Source organism: Pipistrellus hanaki (genome assembly GCF_964339955.1).
Source record: "Pipistrellus hanaki genome assembly, contig: scaffold_57, whole genome shotgun sequence".
NCBI classification, from domain to species: domain Eukaryota; kingdom Metazoa; phylum Chordata; class Mammalia; order Chiroptera; family Vespertilionidae; genus Pipistrellus; species Pipistrellus hanaki.
Window position 1 is genome coordinate 26,468 of NW_028182277.1, and position 25,516 is coordinate 51,983.

Consider the following 25,516-nt stretch of genomic DNA (forward strand, 5'->3'; position numbering starts at 1 on the left):
GGCCAGCAGAGGAGGCAAGTTGGGGGCGACTGGGCCTGCATGGAAGGGCAGTTGGGGGGTGGTGGAACCCAGGCCTATAGGGAGAGCAGTTGAGGGGACCAGGCCTGCAAGGGAGGGCAATTAGGGGCAAACAGGCTGACAGGGGAGCAGTTAGGCATCAATCAGGCTGGGAAGTGAATGGTTTGGGGGTGATCAGGAAGGCAGGCAGGTGAGCAGTTGGGAGCCAGAAGTCCTGGATTGTGATCCTATTGGGATTGGACCTAAATGGGCAATCAGACATCCCTCGAGGGGTCCCAGGTTGGAGATGGTACAGGCTAGGCTGAGGGACATGCATGAATTTCATGCACCGGACTTTTAGTCTTAAATATAATAATGTTACAAGCAATAAACACCAATTATTCAAGAAAAAGTATCTTAAATATAGTAATATTATAGGCAATAAACATTAATATTTTTAAAACTGTATTTTATCAAAACTAACATATCATACTATGTTAGTTTTGATAGTATTATCAAAACTAACATAGTATGATATCATAAAAGTTGTAGGAAATATTTAAAATCTGCAAATACCAGGCTTACTTCTATTAGATTCTAAAATATTTTCCCTTCACTGGTTCTATTTTTGTTCATCAGTTTATGTTGTTTATTATATTCCACAAATGAGTGAAATCATGTGATATTTATCTTTCTCTGACTGGCTTACTTTGCTTCATTTTGTAGCTCTTGAAATGTAAATTCTAAGTTTACAACAACTTTCTTACATATACCCCAGCAGTTTCAGCATGAATTACAAGTGTTTTCAAACACTTTCTTAGATATATCCCACCCCTTCCAACCTGATTTCTAAGTGTTTTAGACAATATCCTACACATTTTACAGCTCTTTAAATGTGGTCTCAGTGTTTTAAGACTTCCCTACACATTTCCAGTTCTATAAATGTTAACTCTTTTTCAAACACTTCCCTAAACATTTTCCAGCTCTATCAATGTGAATTCTACATCTTTCAAACACTATTCTACACATTTTCCTAATCCTAACACTAAGTGCTAATACTAACAATAAACCCTATCTCTAGCCTGAACCTAACTCCTAACCCTAACCCTAACCCTAATATTAACTCCTAACCCTAGCAATATCCTACACACTTCACAGCTATTTTAACATGAATTCTCTGTGTTTCAACACTTTCCTGCATATTTTCCAGGTCTATAAACATGAATTATAAGTGTTTTAAACACTTTTGTACACTTCCAAGCTCATTAAACCAAGTGTTTCAACAACTTTCTTACATATATCACAGCTCTTTCAGCATGAATTATAAGTGTTTTCAACACCTTCCTAGATATTTCCATGGGCTTTCAGTGTGAATTCTAAGTTTTTAAAACACTATCCTCTGTATTTCATAGCTTTTTAAACGTGAATTCTAAGTGTTTTAAAGATTTCCTAAACATTTTCCTGTTTTTTTAGCATGAATTCTAGATCTGTCTGACACTATCCTATACATTTCATAATCCTAACACTACTAGTAAATGCTAACCATAACAGTAAGCCCTATCTAGCCTGAACCCTAACCCCTAACCCTGACCTTAACTCATAACCCCAATCCTAACTCCCAACTTAACCTAATCCTACATGTTTCACAGGCCTTTAAACTTGAATTCTCAGTGTTTCTAACACCTTCCTAAACATTTTGAGCTCTATCAATGTGAGTTCTGTGTTTTAAACATTTTCCTATACATCACACAGCTCCTTAAAAGTGAAATCTCAGTATTTCAAGTTTCCTACAGATTTCCCAGCTTTATACATATGAATAATAAACATTTCAACCACATTCCTACATATTTCCCAAAACTATCAACATGAATTCTGTTTTTTAAAACACTATCGTACACATTTCCTCAACCCTAAAACCAATAGCTAACCCTAACAGTAAGTCCTAACTCTAGCCTAACCCATAACCCTGAAACCTTAACTCTCACCCTAACCCTTAACTCATAATGCTAATTCTAACTCTAAACGTAACAGTATCCTACACATTTCACAGCCTTTTGTTTATTTTTTTTAAATATATTTTATTGATTTTTTTACAGAGAGGAAGGGAGAAGGATAGAAAGTTAGAAACATCGATGAGAGAGAAACATTGATCAGCTGCCTCCTGCACATCCCTCACTGAGGATGTGCCTACAACCAAGTTCCATGCCCTTGACCAGAATTGAACCTGGGACCCTTCAGTCCACAGACCAATGCTATATCCACTGAGCCAAATGGGTTAGGGCATCACAGCCCTTTAAATGTGACCCTGTGTTTCAACATTTCCCTAAGATATCCCAGCTCTATAAATGGGAATTCCTAGTGTTCCATCATTTTCCCATATATTTCCCAGTGCTTTCAATGTAAATTCTAAGTTTTTAAAACACTAGCCTACACATTTCACAGCTTTTTAATGTTTATTGATAGTGTTTCAATACTTCCCTACAGATTGCACAGCTCTATAAGCTTGAATTCTAAGTGCTTTGAACAATATCTTACGTATATCCCAACTCTTTCAGCATGAATAAGGGTTTTCCAAAATTTTCTTACATATTTCCAAGCACTTTCAATAAGAATTCTAAGTATTTTTAAAACGATCCTATACATTCCACAGCTCTTTAAAAATGAATTATGTGTTTCAACACTTTCCTGCATATTTCCCTAAAGTATGCCCTAACCCTAAACCTAACCATAACTGTAATCCTAACACCTAACCCTAACCCTAAACTTAATCTAACCCTAATCCTAACACTAGCCCTAACCCTAACCTGAACCCCAAATTTAACCTAACCCTAGCCCTAACCCTGACTCTTACCCTAAATCACCAGGTAATTAAACTGTGCATCCAAGGACACAGATGCTAACCCTAAACCTAACTCTAATCCTAAAACTAAACCTAATCCTTACCCTAACATTAACCCTAAAAGTAACCCTAACCAAAACCCTAAACCCAGCCTTACCCTAACACTAGTTCTAGCCCTAAAACTACCCCTACCAATAATCCTAGCTCTAGCCCTAAATCTAATCATAACAATAATCTTGCCCTACTCCTAAACTTAAACCTAAAACTAGCCAAACCCTGGCACTAACCCTAACCCTAAACCTAACCCTAACCCTATACTATTCCTAACTCTGCCCCTAAACCTAATCTAAGTATAGCACTAATCTTAAACCTAAATGTAATCTTAGCCTTAACCATAACGCTCCAGCTCTAACAATAAATCTAACCCAACTCTGAAACCTAACCTTAACACAAACCCTGGCCCTAACCCTAACCCTAATCCTAGATCTAGACTTAACCATAATCCTTACCTTAACCATAAACCTAACCCCAGCCTTAACCATAACACTAACCCTAATCCTCGCCCTAACACTAACCTTAACCCTAACCTTGGATCTAACCATAACACTAACACTAAACCCAGTTCAAACCAAAAACTCAATCCAATCAAAAAATGCAATGCTAACCCTAGACCTAGCCCTCACAGTAACATTAAACTAACACTAAACCTACTCTAAATCTAGCCCTAACCCTACCCCTAACACTAGCTCTCCAGGTAATTTCAGTGTGCATCCAATGACCCAGACACAAACCCTAACACTAAACTTAGCCCTAGCACTAGTCTTAACACTAATCCTAGCCCTAACCATAATCCTAACCCTAGCCATAAGCATAAGACTAAACTTAACCCTAACTCTAGTTTTATCCCTAATCTTAGCCCTAACCCTAGCCATAAGCATAACACTAAACCTAACCCTAAACCCAGCTGTAACCCTAATACTAACCCTATACTAAAATGTAACTATAACCTGAGACCTATCTTTAACACTAACCTAACCCTAAACCTAAAACTAGTCATAGCCTCAACCCTAATCCTAATCCTAACCATAGACATAGAACTAATCTTAACCCCAAACCTATCCCTAACACTAGCCATAACATTAAACCTGAACTAATCCTAACCCTAAACCTAGCCTGAACCCTAACTCTTACACTAACTCTTCAGGTGATTCCATTGTGCGCACAAATACCCACATGGTAACATTAAGGCTAACCCTACCCTTGCTCTAGCCCTAATCTTAAACCTAACCCTAAAAATAACACTAGTTCTAATCCTAATTGTAACCCTAACTCTAACCTAAACCTAATCTGAACTATAAACCTAACCCTAATCCTAGCCCTAGTACTAGCACCAGCACTAACCCATACACGAACTATTCAGGTGATTCCATTGTGCACACACGGAACCCTAACCGTAATCCTACCACTAATAGATACACTAACACTAGCCTAAACCAAACCTTGCACTAAACTGAAACCTAACCCTAATCCTACCCCAACCCCTAGCCCTACCCCTAAATCTTATCATTACACTCCAGGCGATTCCCATGTGAATCCCAGTACCCAGACAATAAAACCTAACACTAACTCTAGCTTTGGTCCCAATTCTACCCCTAAACCTAACTCCAATCCAAACCCTAGCCCAAATCTTAATCTAACTCTAATACTAACCCCAACTCTAACCATAGCCCTACCCCTAACCATAACACTAACTCTATCCCTACCCCTAGCTCTAACTCTAACCTGAAACCTAACACTAGCCCTAGCCTCTCTATAACAGTAATCTTAAACCTAACACTAGCTCTGGCCCTGCTCATTACACTAAACTTAACCCTAACTCTAACCCTAATCTTAGCCCTTGGCCTACCCCTAAACCTAACCCTAACTCTCCAGGTGATTCCAATCCAAAAAACCTAACTCTAGCCCTAATTCTACCCCATCTTAAATCTCCAGATGTTTACACTGTACACTGTACACCCAAAGAATCAGTCACTAACCATAACCCTAACCAAAGCCCTAGTCCTAACCATAACACTAACCCTAAACCTAAACATAACCCTAACCTTTACTGTAATCCTAGTCCTGGACCTAACCATACCAATAACACTGACCCTAAACCTAACCATAACATTAGCTGTAATCCTAACCATAATACAAGCTATAGCCTTAAACCTAAACCTGACCTTGACCCTAACTATATCCATTGTCCTAATCATAACTCTAACCCTAACACAAGAATTAGCCCTAAAACTAACACTAACCCAAAAACAAGGCTAGCCCTAATTTTAACCCTACCCTTATAAACTAACCATAGCCCTAATGCTAGGGCTAGAGGAATTCCTAGACCAAACTATAAAACTAACCCTAAATCTAATCCTAGCCTCAGCCCGAATCTTAACCCTAAACCTAATTCTAACTTGAGTCCTAACCCTTAACACTAAACTTAGCCTTATTCCTAACCCTAACCATACCCCTAGCACTAAACTTAACCCTAACACTAACTCTAACCCTAGCTCTATACCTAACACTAACCCTAACCATGAACACAATCCTAACCCTAGTACTAGCCCTAACCATAACCCTAACAAAAACCTCCAGGTGATTTCAATCAAGGACCCAGACTCTAACCCTAAAACTAATACTAGCCCTACCCCTAACTCTAGCCCCCCGTGTAGCCCTAGCCTAACCCTAGCCCTAACCCTTACCCTAATGCTCCAGGTGATTCCAATGTGCAGCCAAGGACCCAGACACTAAAACTAACCCTAGACTTAGCCTTAGCCTTAACCCTATCCCTAACCCTAATCATAACTTCAGTCTTAGCCCTAATTTTAACCCTAACTCTAACCCAGGCTCTAATCTTAATCATAATCCTAATCCTAATCCTAACCCTTCCAATAGCCCTAACTATAACCTAAACCATAACCCTAACCCTAACACAACCTTAATCCTAATGCTAACTCTCCAGGTGATTACAATGTGCAGCCAAGGACCCTCATGCTATCCCTAAACCCAACCCTAACCTGTATCTAAAACTAAAGGCCCATTCATTAACCCTAACTCTAAAACAAGCCCTAGCCCTAACCTTACCCTAATCCTAACCCTAAGCTGAGCCCTAGTCCTAACCTAAACTTAACCATAGCCCTACCCCTAAACCTAACGCTAGCCTTAAACTTAAACTCAAACTTAGTCCTAGCCTTAACAATAACACTAACCCTAACCCTAAAACTAAATAAACGTAACCTGAGCACTAGCCCTAATCATAGCACTAACCCTAAAGCTAATCCAAGCAATAACCCTTAAACTAGCCATAGCCAAAACCATATCCCTAATTATAGCAATAACCCTAACACTATCCACAGTGCAGGAAGCATCTTAACCTTAACCCTAACATTAACACTGTCCCGAATGCTAATCCTAACCCTAGCAATAACACAAATGCTAACCCTGACTCCAACTATCTCCCTAAACCCAAATGAATTCTAAAATTTAACCCTAGACCTAGCCGTAGCATTAGCCCTAACACTACTGCTAACCTAAACTAACTTTAATCATAGCATAATCCTAACCCTAATCTTCTGGAGATTCCAATGTGCATCCAATGAATCAAATACGAACCATACACTAACCCTAGGGTTAACAGTAACCCTAACCCTAGGCCTAAACCAAACCTAACCCTATCCTTAAACATAACCCTAAATCTAATCCTAGCCCTAGCCCTAGCTCTAACCCAAATCCTAGCCCTAACCCAAATCCTAACACTAATATTAATACTACAATAAAACTAGCCCTGGCCTCACCCTAACCCTAATCCTAACCCTAACCCTAACCCTAACCCAAAACTTAACTCTAAACCTAACCCTAATCCTAACCATAACCCTCTCCCTAACCCTACCCATAACCGTAAACCTAACTCTAGTCCTAGCCCTAACTGTAACCTTAACCCTAACCCTAACCTAACATTAACACTAGCCTTAACCCTAATCCTAACACTAGCCCTACTCCTAATCTTAACCCTAACCCTATCCCTAACACCAGCCCTTACTCTAACCCTAATCTAATCATAGCCAAAACCCTAACCCTAACCTGAACACAATCCCGTGATGCTCTGGAGGCCCAAGACTGTCTTGAAGAAGTGCTGGATGCTGTGTCCACGACTGCGGACCTGGGAGTCAGCCTGTGAGGAGGGGGCCATGTGCGGTTGTTGGATTTAGGCACCTGACAGGGCTCTCAGAGGTGGGGGCTATTCTGTGTCTGAAGAGCAGGGCACCCTGGCATGTGCTGCTAACCTCATTGGTTCAATGAAAAAGAGGGCGGGGCTCTGGAAGAGGGAGGCGGGCCCAGGCCCACACCTGAACCCGGTCAAGTCAATGAGGGGGCGGGGCCAGGTGAACAGCCGGAAGTGGTGAGGTAAGCAGGAGAAAGGCTGGAGGCAGGGACCCGGGGGATCCTCAGGCCGGCCTGTTGGCAGCAAGGCCCTAGGGAGTGGTTGGGGATTTGGCGGGGAGGCCAGGTGGACGAGCCCTTTGGGGCTAGGGGAAACTACTGGAAGAGTTCCACTGCGGAGGGCCCTGGAGCCTTGTGAATGTTGACCAGGGGCACAAGTGGACCCAAAAGCCCCACCTTCCTTAGCTCCGGAATGGAAGCCAGCGAGAGGTTCCCTTGTCCTCAGGGCGGGGCTTTCCCCGAGAATGGGGCAGAAAGCCAGCCCTCGGGGCCGGGCAATCAGACCGGAAAGGACTTCTGCCAGAGCCGGGGCAGTGCCCCAAGAGTGGAAAGTGATTTTCTCCGACTTGCCACAGCTCTCTCCCGATGTCAAAGGCCACAGACAGGGCTGTGGGCGTCCCAGGGCACTCTGTTGTGAGCTGCCCCTTGGTGGGAGCCACGGGGGTTGGGCCTCCCTTGAGGCTCCGGAGGTCCAAGACTGTCCTGAAGAGGTGGGCTGGTTGGTGTACCCACGCCTGGGGACCTGGGAGTCTCCCTGTGAGCAGAGGGCCATGTGCGTTTGGGGGATTTAGGCACCTGACAGGTCTCTCAGAGGTGGGGGCTATTCTGCGTCTGAGGAGCAGGGCACCCTGGCATGTGCTGCTCGCTCATTGGTTCAATGAACAAGAGGACGGGGCTTCCGCAACTAGGAGGCGGGCCCAGGCCCACACCTGAACCCGGTCAAGTCAATGAGGGGGCGGGGCCAGGTGAGCAGCTGGAGGCCGTCCCCAGAACCAGGGGGCGGGGCCAGGTGAAGAGCCGGAAGCGGTGATGTAAGCAGGGGAAAGGCTGGAGGCAGGGACACGGGTGATCCTCAGGCCTGCCTCTTGGCAGCAAGGCCCTAGGGAGGGGTTGGGGGTTTGGCGGGGAGGCCAGGTGGACGAGCCCTTTGGGGCTAGGGGAAACTACTGGAAGTGTTCCACTGCTGAGGGCCCTGGAGCCTTGTGAATGTGGACCAGGGGCACAAGTGGACCCAAAAGCCCCACCTTCCTTAGCTCCGGACTGGAAGCCAGCGAGAGGTTCCCTTGTCTTCAGGGCGGGGCGTTCGGAGAATGGGGCAGAAAGCCGGCCCTCGGGGCCGGGCAATCAGACCAGAAAGTACTTCTGGGGTGCCGAGGCAGTGCCCCAAGAGTGGAAAGTGATCTTCTCCGACTTGCCACAGCTCAATCCCGATGTCAAAGGCCACAGACAGGGCTGTGGGCATATCAGCGCACTCTGTTGTGAGCTGCCCCTTGGTGGGAGGTACGGAATTGGGACTCCCGTGATGCTCTGGAGGCCCAAGACTGTCTTGAAGAAGTGCTGGATGCTGTGTCCACGACTGCGGACCTGGGAGTCAGCCTGTGAGGAGGGGGCCATGTGCGGTTGTGGGATTTAGGCACCTGACAGGGCTCTCGGAGGTGGGGGCTATTCTGTGTCTGAAGAGCAGGGCACCCTGGCATGTGCTGCTAACCTCATTGGTTCAATGAAAAAGAGGGCGGGGCTCTGGAAGAGGGAGGCGGGCCCAGGCCCACACCTGAACACGGTCAAGTCAATGAGGGGGCGGGGCCAGGTGAACAGCCGGAAGTGGTGAGGTAAGCAGGAGAAAGGCTGGAGGCAGGGACCCGGGGGATCCTCAGGCCGGCCTGTTGGCAGCAAGGCCCTAGGGAGTGGTTGGGGGTTTGGCGGGGAGGCCAGGTGGACGAGCCCTTTGGGGCTAGGGGAAACTACTGGAAGAGTTCCACTGCGGAGGGCCCTGGAGCCTTGTGAATGTGGACCAGGGGCACAAGTGGACCCAAAAGCCCCACCTTCCTTAGCTCCGGAATGGAAGCCAGCGAGAGGTTCCCTTGTCCTCAGGGCGGGGCTTTCCCCGAGAATGGGGCAGAAAGCCGGCCCTCGGGGCCGGGCAATCAGACCGGAAAGGACTTCTGCCAGAGCCGGGGCAGTGCCCCAAGAGTGGAAAGTGATTTTCTCCGACTTGCCACAGCTCTCTCCCGATGTCAAAGGCCACAGACAGGGCTGTGGGCGTCCCAGGGCACTCTGTTGTGAGCTGCCCCTTGGTGGGAGCCACGGGGGTTGGGCCTCCCTTGAGGCTCCGGAGGTCCAAGACTGTCCTGAAGAGGTGGGCTGGTTGGTGTACCCACGCCTGGGGACCTGGGAGTCTCCCTGTGAGCAGAGGGCCATGTGCGTTTGGGGGATTTAGGCACCTGACAGGTCTCTCAGAGGTGGGGGCTATTCTGCGTCTGAGGAGCAGGGCACCCTGGCATGTGCTGCTCGCTCATTGGTTCAATGAACAAAGAGGGCGGGGCTTCCGCAACTAGGAGGCGGGCCCAGGCCCACACCTGAACCCGGTCAAGTCAATGAGGGGGCGGGGCCAGGTGAGCAGCTGGAGGCCGTCCCCAGAACCAGGGGGCGGGGCCAGGTGAAGAGCCGGAAGCGGTGATGTAAGCAGGGGAAAGGCTGGAGGCAGGGACACGGGTGATCCTCAGGCCTGCCTCTTGGCAGCAAGGCCCTAGGGAGGGGTTGGGGGTTTGGCGGGGAGGCCAGGTGGACGAGCCCTTTGGGGCTAGGGGAAACTACTGGAAGTGTTCCACTGCTGAGGGCCCTGGAGCCTTGTGAATGTGGACCAGGGGCACAAGTGGACCCAAAAGCCCCACCTTCCTTAGCTCCGGACTGGAAGCCAGCGAGAGGTTCCCTTGTCTTCAGGGCGGGGCGTTCGGAGAATGGGGCAGAAAGCCGGCCCTCGGGGCCGGGCAATCAGACCAGAAAGTACTTCTGGGGTGCCGAGGCAGTGCCCCAAGAGTGGAAAGTGATCTTCTCCGACTTGCCACAGCTCAATCCCGATGTCAAAGGCCACAGACAGGGCTGTGGGCATATCAGCGCACTCTGTTGTGAGCTGCCCCTTGGTGGGAGGTACGGAATTGGGACTCCCGTGATGCTCTGGAGGCCCAAGACTGTCTTGAAGAAGTGCTGGATGCTGTGTCCACGACTGCGGACCTGGGAGTCAGCCTGTGAGGAGGGGGCCATGTGCGGTTGTTGGATTTAGGCACCTGACAGGGCTCTCGGAGGTGGGGGCTATTCTGTGTCTGAAGAGCAGGGCACCCTGGCATGTGCTGCTAACCTCATTGGTTCAATGAAAAAGAGGGCGGGGCTCTGGAAGAGGGAGGCGGGCCCAGGCCCACACCTGAACCCGGTCAAGTCAATGAGGGGGCGGGGCCAGGTGAACAGCCGGAAGTGGTGAGGTAAGCAGGAGAAAGGCTGGAGGCAGGGACCCGGGGGATCCTCAGGCCGGCCTGTTGGCAGCAAGGCCCTAGGGAGTGGTTGGGGGTTTGGCGGGGAGGCCAGGTGGACGAGCCCTTTGGGGCTAGGGGAAACTACTGGAAGAGTTCCACTGCGGAGGGCCCTGGAGCCTTGTGAATGTGGACCAGGGGCACAAGTGGACCCAAAAGCCCCACCTTCCTTAGCTCCGGAATGGAAGCCAGCGAGAGGTTCCCTTGTCCTCAGGGCGGGGCTTTCCCCGAGAATGGGGCAGAAAGCCGGCCCTCGGGGCCGGGCAATCAGACCGGAAAGGACTTCTGCCAGAGCCGGGGCAGTGCCCCAAGAGTGGAAAGTGATTTTCTCCGACTTGCCACAGCTCTCTCCCGATGTCAAAGGCCACAGACAGGGCTGTGGGCGTCCCAGGGCACTCTGTTGTGAGCTGCCCCTTGGTGGGAGCCACGGGGGTTGGGCCTCCCTTGAGGCTCCGGAGGTCCAAGACTGTCCTGAAGAGGTGGGCTGGTTGGTGTACCCACGCCTGGGGACCTGGGAGTCTCCCTGTGAGCAGAGGGCCATGTGCGTTTGGGGGATTTAGGCACCTGACAGGTCTCTCAGAGGTGGGGGCTATTCTGCGTCTGAGGAGCAGGGCACCCTGGCATGTGCTGCTCGCTCATTGGTTCAATGAACAAAGAGGGCGGGGCTTCCGCAACTAGGAGGCGGGCCCAGGCCCACACCTGAACCCGGTCAAGTCAATGAGGGGGCGGGGCCAGGTGAGCAGCTGGAGGCCGTCCCCAGAACCAGGGGGCGGGGCCAGGTGAAGAGCCGGAAGCGGTGATGTAAGCAGGGGAAAGGCTGGAGGCAGGGACACGGGTGATCCTCAGGCCTGCCTCTTGGCAGCAAGGCCCTAGGGAGGGGTTGGGGGTTTGGCGGGGAGGCCAGGTGGACGAGCCCTTTGGGGCTAGGGGAAACTACTGGAAGTGTTCCACTGCTGAGGGCCCTGGAGCCTTGTGAATGTGGACCAGGGGCACAAGTGGACCCAAAAGCCCCACCTTCCTTAGCTCCGGACTGGAAGCCAGCGAGAGGTTCCCTTGTCTTCAGGGCGGGGCGTTCGGAGAATGGGGCAGAAAGCCGGCCCTCGGGGCCGGGCAATCAGACCAGAAAGTACTTCTGGGGTGCCGAGGCAGTGCCCCAAGAGTGGAAAGTGATCTTCTCCGACTTGCCACAGCTCAATCCCGATGTCAAAGGCCACAGACAGGGCTGTGGGCATATCAGCGCACTCTGTTGTGAGCTGCCCCTTGGTGGGAGGTACGGAATTGGGACTCCCGTGATGCTCTGGAGGCCCAAGACTGTCTTGAAGAAGTGCTGGATGCTGTGTCCACGACTGCGGACCTGGGAGTCAGCCTGTGAGGAGGGGGCCATGTGCGGTTGTGGGATTTAGGCACCTGACAGGGCTCTCGGAGGTGGGGGCTATTCTGTGTCTGAAGAGCAGGGCACCCTGGCATGTGCTGCTAACCTCATTGGTTCAATGAAAAAGAGGGCGGGGCTCTGGAAGAGGGAGGCGGGCCCAGGCCCACACCTGAACCCGGTCAAGTCAATGAGGGGGCGGGGCCAGGTGAACAGCCGGAAGTGGTGAGGTAAGCAGGAGAAAGGCTGGAGGCAGGGACCCGGGGGATCCTCAGGCCGGCCTGTTGGCAGCAAGGCCCTAGGGAGTGGTTGGGGGTTTGGCGGGGAGGCCAGGTGGACGAGCCCTTTGGGGCTAGGGGAAACTACTGGAAGAGTTCCACTGCGGAGGGCCCTGGAGCCTTGTGAATGTGGACCAGGGGCACAAGTGGACCCAAAAGCCCCACCTTCCTTAGCTCCGGAATGGAAGCCAGCGAGAGGTTCCCTTGTCCTCAGGGCGGGGCTTTCCCCGAGAATGGGGCAGAAAGCCGGCCCTCGGGGCCGGGCAATCAGACCGGAAAGGACTTCTGCCAGAGCCGGGGCAGTGCCCCAAGAGTGGAAAGTGATTTTCTCCGACTTGCCACAGCTCTCTCCCGATGTCAAAGGCCACAGACAGGGCTGTGGGCGTCCCAGGGCACTCTGTTGTGAGCTGCCCCTTGGTGGGAGCCACGGGGGTTGGGCCTCCCTTGAGGCTCCGGAGGTCCAAGACTGTCCTGAAGAGGTGGGCTGGTTGGTGTACCCACGCCTGGGGACCTGGGAGTCTCCCTGTGAGCAGAGGGCCATGTGCGTTTGGGGGATTTAGGCACCTGACAGGTCTCTCAGAGGTGGGGGCTATTCTGCGTCTGAGGAGCAGGGCACCCTGGCATGTGCTGCTCGCTCATTGGTTCAATGAACAAAGAGGGCGGGGCTTCCGCAACTAGGAGGCGGGCCCAGGCCCACACCTGAACCCGGTCAAGTCAATGAGGGGGCGGGGCCAGGTGAGCAGCTGGAGGCCGTCCCCAGAACCAGGGGGCGGGGCCAGGTGAAGAGCCGGAAGCGGTGATGTAAGCAGGGGAAAGGCTGGAGGCAGGGACACGGGTGATCCTCAGGCCTGCCTCTTGGCAGCAAGGCCCTAGGGAGGGGTTGGGGGTTTGGCGGGGAGGCCAGGTGGACGAGCCCTTTGGGGCTAGGGGAAACTACTGGAAGTGTTCCACTGCGGAGGGCCCTGGAGCCTTGTGAATGTGGACCAGGGGCACAAGTGGACCCAAAAGCCCCACCTTCCTTAGCTCCGGACTGGAAGCCAGCGAGAGGTTCCCTTGTCTTCAGGGCGGGGCGTTCGGAGAATGGGGCAGAAAGCCGGCCCTCGGGGCCGGGCAATCAGACCAGAAAGTACTTCTGGGGTGCCGAGGCAGTGCCCCAAGAGTGGAAAGTGATCTTCTCCGACTTGCCACAGCTCAATCCCGATGTCAAAGGCCACAGACAGGGCTGTGGGCATATCAGCGCACTCTGTTGTGAGCTGCCCCTTGGTGGGAGGTACGGAATTGGGACTCCCGTGATGCTCTGGAGGCCCAAGACTGTCTTGAAGAAGTGCTGGATGCTGTGTCCACGACTGCGGACCTGGGAGTCAGCCTGTGAGGAGTGGGCCATGTGCGGTTGTTGGATTTAGGCACCTGACAGGGCTCTCGGAGGTGGGGGCTATTCTGTGTCTGAAGAGCAGGGCACCCTGGCATGTGCTGCTAACCTCATTGGTTCAATGAAAAAGAGGGCGGGGCTCTGGAAGATGGAGGCGGGCCCAGGCCCACACCTGAACCCGGTCAAGTCAATGAGGGGGCGGGGCCAGGTGAACAGCCGGAAGTGGTGAGGTAAGCAGGAGAAAGGCTGGAGGCAGGGACCCGGGGGATCCTCAGGCCGGCCTGTTGGCAGCAAGGCCCTAGGGAGTGGTTGGGGGTTTGGCGGGGAGGCCAGGTGGACGAGCCCTTTGGGGCTAGGGGAAACTACTGGAAGAGTTCCACTGCGGAGGGCCCTGGAGCCTTGTGAATGTGGACCAGGGGCACAAGTGGACCCAAAAGCCCCACCTTCCTTAGCTCCGGAATGGAAGCCAGCGAGAGGTTCCCTTGTCCTCAGGGCGGGGCTTTCCCCGAGAATGGGGCAGAAAGCCGGCCCTCGGGGCCGGGCAATCAGACCGGAAAGGACTTCTGCCAGAGCCGGGGCAGTGCCCCAAGAGTGGAAAGTGATTTTCTCCGACTTGCCACAGCTCTCTCCCGATGTCAAAGGCCACAGACAGGGCTGTGGGCGTCCCAGGGCACTCTGTTGTGAGCTGCCCCTTGGTGGGAGCCACGGGGGTTGGGCCTCCCTTGAGGCTCCGGAGGTCCAAGACTGTCCTGAAGAGGTGGGCTGGTTGGTGTACCCACGCCTGGGGACCTGGGAGTCTCCCTGTGAGCAGAGGGCCATGTGCGTTTGGGGGATTTAGGCACCTGACAGGTCTCTCAGAGGTGGGGGCTATTCTGCGTCTGAGGAGCAGGGCACCCTGGCATGTGCTGCTCGCTCATTGGTTCAATGAACAAAGAGGGCGGGGCTTCCGCAACTAGGAGGCGGGCCCAGGCCCACACCTGAACCCGGTCAAGTCAATGAGGGGGCGGGGCCAGGTGAGCAGCTGGAGGCCGTCCCCAGAACCAGGGGGCGGGGCCAGGTGAAGAGCCGGAAGCGGTGATGTAAGCAGGGGAAAGGCTGGAGGCAGGGACACGGGTGATCCTCAGGCCTGCCTCTTGGCAGCAAGGCCCTAGGGAGGGGTTGGGGGTTTGGCGGGGAGGCCAGGTGGACGAGCCCTTTGGGGCTAGGGGAAACTACTGGAAGTGTTCCACTGCGGAGGGCCCTGGAGCCTTGTGAATGTGGACCAGGGGCACAAGTGGACCCAAAAGCCCCACCTTCCTTAGCTCCGGACTGGAAGCCAGCGAGAGGTTCCCTTGTCTTCAGGGCGGGGCGTTCGGAGAATGGGGCAGAAAGCCGGCCCTCGGGGCCGGGCAATCAGACCAGAAAGTACTTCTGGGGTGCCGAGGCAGTGCCCCAAGAGTGGAAAGTGATCTTCTCCGACTTGCCACAGCTCAATCCCGATGTCAAAGGCCACAGACAGGGCTGTGGGCATATCAGCGCACTCTGTTGTGAGCTGCCCCTTGGTGGGAGGTACGGAATTGGGACTCCCGTGATGCTCTGGAGGCCCAAGACTGTCTTGAAGAAGTGCTGGATGCTGTGTCCACGACTGCGGACCTGGGAGTCAGCCTGTGAGGAGGGGGCCATGTGCGGTTGTTGGATTTAGGCACCTGACAGGGCTCTCGGAGGTGGGGGCTATTCTGTGTCTGAAGAGCAGGGCACCCTGGCATGTGCTGCTAACCTCATTGGTTCAATGAAAAAGAGGGCGGGGCTCTGGAAGAGGGAGGCGGGCCCAGGCCCACACCTGAACCCGGTCAAGTCAATGAGGGGGCGGGGCCAGGTGAACAGCCGGAAGTGGTGAGGTAAGCAGGAGAAAGGCTGGAGGCAGGGACCCGGGGGATCCTCAGGCCGGCCTGTTGGCAGCAAGGCCCTAGGGAGTGGTTGGGGGTTTGGCGGGGAGGCCAGGTGGACGAGCCCTTTGGGGCTAGGGGAAACTACTGGAAGAGTTCCACTGCGGAGGGCCCTGGAGCCTTGTGAATGTGGACCAGGGGCACAAGTGGACCCAAAAGCCCCACCTTCCTTAGCTCCGGAATGGAAGCCAGCGAGAGGTTCCCTTGTCCTCAGGGCGGGGCTTTCCCCGAGAATGGGGCAGAAAGCCGGCCCTCGGGGCCGGGCAATCAGACCGGAAAGGACTTCTGCCAGAGCCGGGGCAGTGCCCCAAGAGTGGAAAGTGATTTTCTCTGACTTGCCACAGCTCTCTCCCGATGTCAAAGGCCACAGACAAGGCTGTGGGCGTCCCAGGGCACTCTGTTGTGAGCTGCCCCTTGGTGGGAGCCACGGGGGTTGGGCCTCCCTTGAGGCTCCGGAGGTCCAAGACTGTCCTGAAGAGGTGGGCTGGTTGGAGTACCCACGCCTGGGGACCTGGGAGTCTCCCTGTGAGCAGAGGGCCATGTGCGTTTGGGGTATTTAGGCACCTGACAGGTCTCTCAGAGGTGGGGGCTATTCTGCATCTGAGGAGCAGGGCACCCTGGCATGTGCTGCTCGCTCATTGGTTCAATGAACAAGAGGGCGGGGCTTCCGCAACTAGGAGGCGGGCCCAGGCCCACACCTGAACCCGGTCAAGACAATGAGGGGGCGGGGCCAGGTGAGCAGCTGGAGGCCATCCCCAGAACCAGGGGGCGGGGCCAGGTGAAGAGCCGGAAGCGGTGATGTAAGCAGGGGAAAGGCTGGAGGCAGGGACACGGGTGATCCTCAGGCCTGCCTCTTGGCAGCAAGGCCCTAGGGAGTGGTTGGGGGTTTGGCGGGGAGGCCAGGTGGACGAGCCCTTTGGGGCTAGGGGAAACTACTGGAAGAGTTCCACTGCGGAGGGCCCTGGAGCCTTGTGAATGTGGACCAGGGGCACAAGTGGACCCAAAAGCCCCACCTTCCTTAGCTCCGGACTGGAAGCCAGCGAGAGGTTCCCTTGTCTTCAGGGCGGGGCGTTCGGAGAATGGGGCAGAAAGCCGGCCCTCGGGGCCGGGCAATCAGACCAGAAAGTACTTCTGGGGTGCCGAGGCAGTGCCCCAAGAGTGGAAAGTGATCTTCTCCGACTTGCCACAGCTCAATCCCGATGTCAAAGGCCACAGACAGGGCTGTGGGCATATCAGCGCACTCTGTTGTGAGCTGCCCCTTGGTGGGAGGTACGGAATTGGGACTCCCGTGATGCTCTGGAGGCCCAAGACTGTCTTGAAGAAGTGCTGGATGCTGTGTCCACGACTGCGGACCTGGGCGTCAGCCTGTGAGGAGGGGGCCATGTGCGGTTGTTGGATTTAGGCACCTGACAGGGCTCTCAGAGGTGGGGGCTATTCTGTGTCTGAAGAGCAGGGCACCCTGGCATGTGCTGCTAACCTCATTGGTTCAATGAAAAAGAGGGCGGGGCTCTGGAAGAGGGAGGCGGGCCCAGGCCCACACCTGAACCCGGTCAAGTCAATGAGGGGGCGGGGCCAGGTGAACAGCCGGAAGTGGTGAGGTAAGCAGGAGAAAGGCTGGAGGCAGGGACCCGGGGGATCCTCAGGCCGGCCTGTTGGCAGCAAGGCCCTAGGGAGTGGTTGGGGGTTTGGCGGGGAGGCCAGGTGGACGAGCCCTTTGGGGCTAGGGGAAACTACTGGAAGAGTTCCACTGCGGAGGGCCCTGGAGCCTTGTGAATGTGGACCAGGGGCACAAGTGGACCCAAAAGCCCCACCTTCCTTAGCTCCGGAATGGAAGCCAGCGAGAGGTTCCCTTGTCCTCAGGGCGGGGCTTTCCCCGAGAATGGGGCAGAAAGCCGGCCCTCGGGGCCGGGCAATCAGACCGGAAAGGACTTCTGCCAGAGCCGGGGCAGTGCCCCAAGAGTGGAAAGTGATTTTCTCCGACTTGCCACAGCTCTCTCCCGATGTCAAAGGCCACAGACAGGGCTGTGGGCGTCCCAGGGCACTCTGTTGTGAGCTGCCCCTTGGTGGGAGCCACGGGGGTTGGGCCTCCCTTGAGGCTCCGGAGGTCCAAGACTGTCCTGAAGAGGTGGGCTGGTTGGTGTACCCACGCCTGGGGACCTGGGAGTCTCCCTGTGAGCAGAGGGCCATGTGCGTTTGGGGGATTTAGGCACCTGACAGGTCTCTCAGAGGTGGGGGCTATTCTGCGTCTGAGGAGCAGGGCACCCTGGCATGTGCTGCTCGCTCATTGGTTCAATGAACAAAGAGGGCGGGGCTTCCGCAACTAGGAGGCGGGCCCAGGCCCACACCTGAACCCGGTCAAGTCAATGAGGGGGCGGGGCCAGGTGAGCAGCTGGAGGCCGTCCCCAGAACCAGGGGGCGGGGCCAGGTGAAGAGCCGGAAGCGGTGATGTAAGCAGGGGAAAGGCTGGAGGCAGGGACACGGGTGATCCTCAGGCCTGCCTCTTGGCAGCAAGGCCCTAGGGAGGGGTTGGGGGTTTGGCGGGGAGGCCAGGTGGACGAGCCCTTTGGGGCTAGGGGAAACTACTGGAAGTGTTCCACTGCTGAGGGCCCTGGAGCCTTGTGAATGTGGACCAGGGGCACAAGTGGACCCAAAAGCCCCACCTTCCTTAGCTCCGGACTGGAAGCCAGCGAGAGGTTCCCTTGTCTTCAGGGCGGGGCGTTCGGAGAATGGGGCAGAAAGCCGGCCCTCGGGGCCGGGCAATCAGACCAGAAAGTACTTCTGGGGTGCCGAGGCAGTGCCCCAAGAGTGGAAAGTGATCTTCTCCGACTTGCCACAGCTCAATCCCGATGTCAAAGGCCACAGACAGGGCTGTGGGCATATCAGCGCACTCTGTTGTGAGCTGCCCCTTGGTGGGAGGTACGGAATTGGGACTCCCGTGATGCTCTGGAGGCCCAAGACTGTCTTGAAGAAGTGCTGGATGCTGTGTCCACGACTGCGGACCTGGGAGTCAGCCTGTGAGGAGGGGGCCATGTGCGGTTGTGGGATTTAGGCACCTGACAGGGCTCTCGGAGGTGGGGGCTATTCTGTGTCTGAAGAGCAGGGCACCCTGGCATGTGCTGCTAACCTCATTGGTTCAATGAAAAAGAGGGCGGGGCTCTGGAAGAGGGAGGCGGGCCCAGGCCCACACCTGAACCCGGTCAAGTCAATGAGGGGGCGGGGCCAGGTGAACAGCCGGAAGTGGTGAGGTAAGCAGGAGAAAGGCTGGAGGCAGGGACCCGGGGGATCCTCAGGCCGGCCTGTTGGCAGCAAGGCCCTAGGGAGTGGTTGGGGGTTTGGCGGGGAGGCCAGGTGGACGAGCCCTTTGGGGCTAGGGGAAACTACTGGAAGAGTTCCACTGCGGAGGGCCCTGGAGCCTTGTGAATGTGGACCAGGGGCACAAGTGGACCCAAAAGCCCCACCTTCCTTAGCTCCGGAATGGAAGCCAGCGAGAGGTTCCCTTGTCCTCAGGGCGGGGCTTTCCCCGAGAATGGGGCAGAAAGCCGGCCCTCGGGGCCGGGCAATCAGACCGGAAAGGACTTCTGCCAGAGCCGGGGCAGTGCCCCAAGAGTGGAAAGTGATTTTCTCCGACTTGCCACAGCTCTCTCCCGATGTCAAAGGCCACAGACAGGGCTGTGGGCGTCCCAGGGCACTCTGTTGTGAGCTGCCCCTTGGTGGGAGCCACGGGGGTTGGGCCTCCCTTGAGGCTCCGGAGGTCCAAGACTGTCCTGAAGAGGTGGGCTGGTTGGTGTACCCACGCCTGGGGACCTGGGAGTCTCCCTGTGAGCAGAGGGCCATGTGCGTTTGGGGGATTTAGGCACCTGACAGGTCTCTCAGAGGTGGGGGCTATTCTGCGTCTGAGGAGCAGGGCACCCTGGCATGTGCTGCTCGCTCATTGGTTCAATGAACAAAGAGGGCGGGGCTTCCGCAACTAGGAGGCGGGCCCAGGCCCACACCTGAACCCGGTCAAGTCAATGAGGGGGCGGGGCCAGGTGAGCAGCTGGAGGCCGTCCCCAGAACCAGGGGGCGGGGCCAGGTGAAGAGCCGGAAGCGGTGATGTAAGCAGGGGAAAGGCTGGAGGCAGGGACACGGGTGATCCTCAGGCCTGCCTCTTGGCAGCAAGGCCCTAGGGAGGGGTTGGGGGTTTGGCGGGGAGGCCAGGTGGACGAGCCCTTTGGGGCTAGGGGAAACTACTGGAAGTGTTCCACTGCGGAGGGCCCTGGAGCCTTGTGAATGTGGACCAGGGGCACAAGTGGACCCAAAAGCCCCACCTTCCTTAGCTCCGGACTGGAAGCCAGCGAGAGGTTCCCTTGTCTTCAGGGCGGGGCGTTCGGAGAATGGGGCAGAAAGCCGGCCCTCGGGGCCGGGCAATCAGACCAGAAAGTACTTCTGGGGTGCCGAGGCAGTGCCCCAAGAGTGGAAAGTGATCTTCTCCGACTTGCCACAGCTCAATCCCGATGTCAAAGGCCACAGACAGGGCTGTGGGCATATCAGCGCACTCTGTTGTGAGCTGCCCCTTGGTGGGAGGTACGGAATTGGGACTCCCGTGATGCTCTGGAGGCCCAAGACTGTCTTGAAGAAGTGCTGGATGCTGTGTCCACGACTGCGGACCTGGGAGTCAGCCTGTGAGGAGGGGGCCATGTGCGGTTGTTGGATTTAGGCACCTGACAGGGCTCTCGGAGGTGGGGGCTATTCTGTGTCTGAAGAGCAGGGCACCCTGGCATGTGCTGCTAACCTCATTGGTTCAATGAAAAAGAGGGCGGGGCTCTGGAAGAGGGAGGCGGGCCCAGGCCCACACCTGAACCTGGTCAAGTCAATGAGGGGGCGGGGCCAGGTGAACAGCCGGAAGTGGTGAGGTAAGCAGGAGAAAGGCTGGAGGCAGGGACCCGGGGGATCCTCAGGCCGGCCTGTTGGCAGCAAGGCCCTAGGGAGTGGTTGGGGGTTTGGCGGGGAGGCCAGGTGGACGAGCCCTTTGGGGCTAGGGGAAACTACTGGAAGAGTTCCACTGCGGAGGGCCCTGGAGCCTTGTGAATGTGGACCAGGGGCACAAGTGGACCCAAAAGCCCCACCTTCCTTAGCTCCGGAATGGAAGCCAGCGAGAGGTTCCCTTGTCCTCAGGGCGGGGCTTTCCCCGAGAATGGGGCAGAAAGCCGGCCCTCGGGGCCGGGCAATCAGACCGGAAAGGACTTCTGCCAGAGCCGGGGCAGTGCCCCAAGAGTGGAAAGTGATTTTCTCTGACTTGCCACAGCTCTCTCCCGATGTCAAAGGCCACAGACAGGGCTGTGGGCGTCCCAGGGCACTCTGTTGTGAGCTGCCCCTTGGTGGGAGCCACGGGGGTTGGGCCTCCCTTGAGGCTCCGGAGGTCCAAGACTGTCCTGAAGAGGTGGGCTGGTTGGAGTACCCACGCCTGGGGACCTGGGAGTCTCCCTGTGAGCAGAGGGCCATGTGCGTTTGGGGTATTTAGGCACCTGACAGGTCTCTCAGAGGTGGGGGCTATTCTGCATCTGAGGAGCAGGGCACCCTGGCATGTGCTGCTCGCTCATTGGTTCAATGAACAAGAGGGCGGGGCTTCCGCAACTAGGAGGCGGGCCCAGGCCCACACCTGAACCCGGTCAAGACAATGAGGGGGCGGGGCCAGGTGAGCAGCTGGAGGCCGTCCCCAGAACCAGGGGGCGGGGCCAGGTGAAGAGCCGGAAGCGGTGATGTAAGCAGGGGAAAGGCTGGAGGCAGGGACACGGGTGATCCTCAGGCCTGCCTCTTGGCAGCAAGGCCCTAGGGAGTGGTTGGGGGTTTGGCGGGGAGGCCAGGTGGACGAGCCCTTTGGGGCTAGGGGAAACTACTGGAAGAGTTCCACTGCGGAGGGCCCTGGAGCCTTGTGAATGTGGACCAGGGGCACAAGTGGACCCAAAAGCCCCACCTTCCTTAGCTCCGGACTGGAAGCCAGCGAGAGGTTCCCTTGTCTTCAGGGCGGGGCGTTCGGAGAATGGGGCAGAAAGCCGGCCCTCGGGGCCGGGCAATCAGACCAGAAAGTACTTCTGGGGTGCCGAGGCAGTGCCCCAAGAGTGGAAAGTGATCTTCTCCGACTTGCCACAGCTCAATCCCGATGTCAAAGGCCACAGACAGGGCTGTGGGCATATCAGCGCACTCTGTTGTGAGCTGCCCCTTGGTGGGAGGTACGGAATTGGGACTCCCGTGATGCTCTGGAGGCCCAAGACTGTCTTGAAGAAGTGCTGGATGCTGTGTCCACGACTGCGGACCTGGGCGTCAGCCTGTGAGGAGGGGGCCATGTGCGGTTGTTGGATTTAGGCACCTGACAGGGCTCTCGGAGGTGGGGGCTATTCTGTGTCTGAAGAGCAGGGCACCCTGGCATGTGCTGCTAACCTCATTGGTTCAATGAAAAAGAGGGCGGGGCTCTGGAAGAGGGAGGCGGGCCCAGGCCCACACCTGAACCCGGTCAAGTCAATGAGGGGGCGGGGCCAGGTGAACAGCCGGAAGTGGTGAGGTAAGCAGGAGAAAGGCTGGAGGCAGGGACCCGGGGGATCCTCAGGCCGGCCTGTTGGCAGCAAGGCCCTAGGGAGTGGTTGGGGGTTTGGCGGGGAGGCCAGGTGGACGAGCCCTTTGGGGCTAGGGGAAACTACTGGAAGAGTTCCACTGCGGAGGGCCCTGGAGCCTTGTGAATGTGGACCAGGGGCACAAGTGGACCCAAAAGCCCCACCTTCCTTAGCTCCGGAATGGAAGCCAGCGAGAGGTTCCCTTGTCCTCAGGGCGGGGCTTTCCCCGAGAATGGGGCAGAAAGCCGGCCCTCGGGGCCGGGCAATCAGACCGGAAAGGACTTCTGCCAGAGCCGGGGCAGTGCCCCAAGAGTGGAAAGTGATTTTCTCCGACTTGCCACAGCTCTCTCCCGATGTCAAAGGCCACAGACAGGGCTGTGGGCGTCCCAGGGCACTCTGTTGTGAGCTGCCCCTTGGTGGGAGCCACGGGGGTTGGGCCTCCCTTGAGGCTCCGGAGGTCCAAGACTGTCCTGAAGAGGTGGGCTGGTTGGTGTACCCACGCCTGGGGACCTGGGAGTCTCCCTGTGAGCAGAGGGCCATGTGCGTTTGGGGGATTTAGGCACCTGACAGGTCTCTCAGAGGTGGGGGCTATTCTGCGTCTGAGGAGCAGGGCACCCTGGCATGTGCTGCTCGCTCATTGGTTCAATGAACAAAGAGGGCGGGGCTTCCGCAACTAGGAGGCGGGCCCAGGCCCACACCTGAACCCGGTCAAGTCAATGAGGGGGCGGGGCCAGGTGAGCAGCTGGAGGCCGTCCCCAGAACCAGGGGGCGGGGCCAGGTGAAGAGCCGGAAGCGGTGATGTAAGCAGGGGAAAGGCTGGAGGCAGGGACACGGGTGATCCTCAGGCCTGCCTCTTGGCAGCAAGGCCCTAGGGAGGGGTTGGGGGTTTGGCGGGGAGGCCAGGTGGACGAGCCCTTTGGGGCTAGGGGAAACTACTGGAAGTGTTCCACTGCGGAGGGCCCTGGAGCCTTGTGAATGTGGACCAGGGGCACAAGTGGACCCAAAAGCCCCACCTTCCTTAGCTCCGGACTGGAAGCCAGCGAGAGGTTCCCTTGTCTTCAGGGCGGGGCGTTCGGAGAATGGGGCAGAAAGCCGGCCCTCGGGGCCGGGCAATCAGACCAGAAAGTACTTCTGGGGTGCCGAGGCAGTGCCCCAAGAGTGGAAAGTGATCTTCTCCGACTTGCCACAGCTCAATCCCGATGTCAAAGGCCACAGACAGGGCTGTGGGCATATCAGCGCACTCTGTTGTGAGCTGCCCCTTGGTGGGAGGTACGGAATTGGGACTCCCGTGATGCTCTGGAGGCCCAAGACTGTCTTGAAGAAGTGCTGGATGCTGTGTCCACGACTGCGGACCTGGGAGTCAGCCTGTGAGGAGGGGGCCATGTGCGGTTGTTGGATTTAGGCACCTGACAGGGCTCTCGGAGGTGGGGGCTATTCTGTGTCTGAAGAGCAGGGCACCCTGGCATGTGCTGCTAACCTCATTGGTTCAATGAAAAAGAGGGCGGGGCTCTGGAAGAGGGAGGCGGGCCCAGGCCCACACCTGAACCCGGTCAAGTCAATGAGGGGGCGGGGCCAGGTGAACAGCCGGAAGTGGTGAGGTAAGCAGGAGAAAGGCTGGAGGCAGGGACCCGGGGGATCCTCAGGCCGGCCTGTTGGCAGCAAGGCCCTAGGGAGTGGTTGGGGGTTTGGCGGGGAGGCCAGGTGGACGAGCCCTTTGGGGCTAGGGGAAACTACTGGAAGAGTTCCACTGCGGAGGGCCCTGGAGCCTTGTGAATGTGGACCAGGGGCACAAGTGGACCCAAAAGCCCCACCTTCCTTAGCTCCGGAATGGAAGCCAGCGAGAGGTTCCCTTGTCCTCAGGGCGGGGCTTTCCCCGAGAATGGGGCAGAAAGCCGGCCCTCGGGGCCGGGCAATCAGACCGGAAAGGACTTCTGCCAGAGCCGGGGCAGTGCCCCAAGAGTGGAAAGTGATTTTCTCTGACTTGCCACAGCTCTCTCCCGATGTCAAAGGCCACAGACAGGGCTGTGGGCGTCCCAGGGCACTCTGTTGTGAGCTGCCCCTTGGTGGGAGCCACGGGGGTTGGGCCTCCCTTGAGGCTCCGGAGGTCCAAGACTGTCCTGAAGAGGTGGGCTGGTTGGAGTACCCACGCCTGGGGACCTGGGAGTCTCCCTGTGAGCAGAGGGCCATGTGCGTTTGGGGTATTTAGGCACCTGACAGGTCTCTCAGAGGTGGGGGCTATTCTGCATCTGAGGAGCAGGGCACCCTGGCATGTGCTGCTCGCTCATTGGTTCAATGAACAAGAGGGCGGGGCTTCCGCAACTAGGAGGCGGGCCCAGGCCCACACCTGAACCCGGTCAAGACAATGAGGGGGCGGGGCCAGGTGAGCAGCTGGAGGCCGTCCCCAGAACCAGGGGGCGGGGCCAGGTGAAGAGCCGGAAGCGGTGATGTAAGCAGGGGAAAGGCTGGAGGCAGGGACACGGGTGATCCTCAGGCCTGCCTCTTGGCAGCAAGGCCCTAGGGAGTGGTTGGGGGTTTGGCGGGGAGGCCAGGTGGACGAGCCCTTTGGGGCTAGGGGAAACTACTGGAAGAGTTCCACTGCGGAGGGCCCTGGAGCCTTGTGAATGTGGACCAGGGGCACAAGTGGACCCAAAAGCCCCACCTTCCTTAGCTCCGGACTGGAAGCCAGCGAGAGGTTCCCTTGTCTTCAGGGCGGGGCGTTCGGAGAATGGGGCAGAAAGCCGGCCCTCGGGGCCGGGCAATCAGACCAGAAAGTACTTCTGGGGTGCCGAGGCAGTGCCCCAAGAGTGGAAAGTGATCTTCTCCGACTTGCCACAGCTCAATCCCGATGTCAAAGGCCACAGACAGGGCTGTGGGCATATCAGCGCACTCTGTTGTGAGCTGCCCCTTGGTGGGAGGTACGGAATTGGGACTCCCGTGATGCTCTGGAGGCCCAAGACTGTCTTGAAGAAGTGCTGGATGCTGTGTCCACGACTGCGGACCTGGGCGTCAGCCTGTGAGGAGGGGGCCATGTGCGGTTGTTGGATTTAGGCACCTGACAGGGCTCTCAGAGGTGGGGGCTATTCTGTGTCTGAAGAGCAGGGCACCCTGGCATGTGCTGCTAACCTCATTGGTTCAATGAAAAAGAGGGCGGGGCTCTGGAAGAGGGAGGCGGGCCCAGGCCCACACCTGAACCCGGTCAAGTCAATGAGGGGGCGGGGCCAGGTGAACAGCCGGAAGTGGTGAGGTAAGCAGGAGAAAGGCTGGAGGCAGGGACCCGGGGGATCCTCAGGCCGGCCTGTTGGCAGCAAGGCCCTAGGGAGTGGTTGGGGGTTTGGCGGGGAGGCCAGGTGGACGAGCCCTTTGGG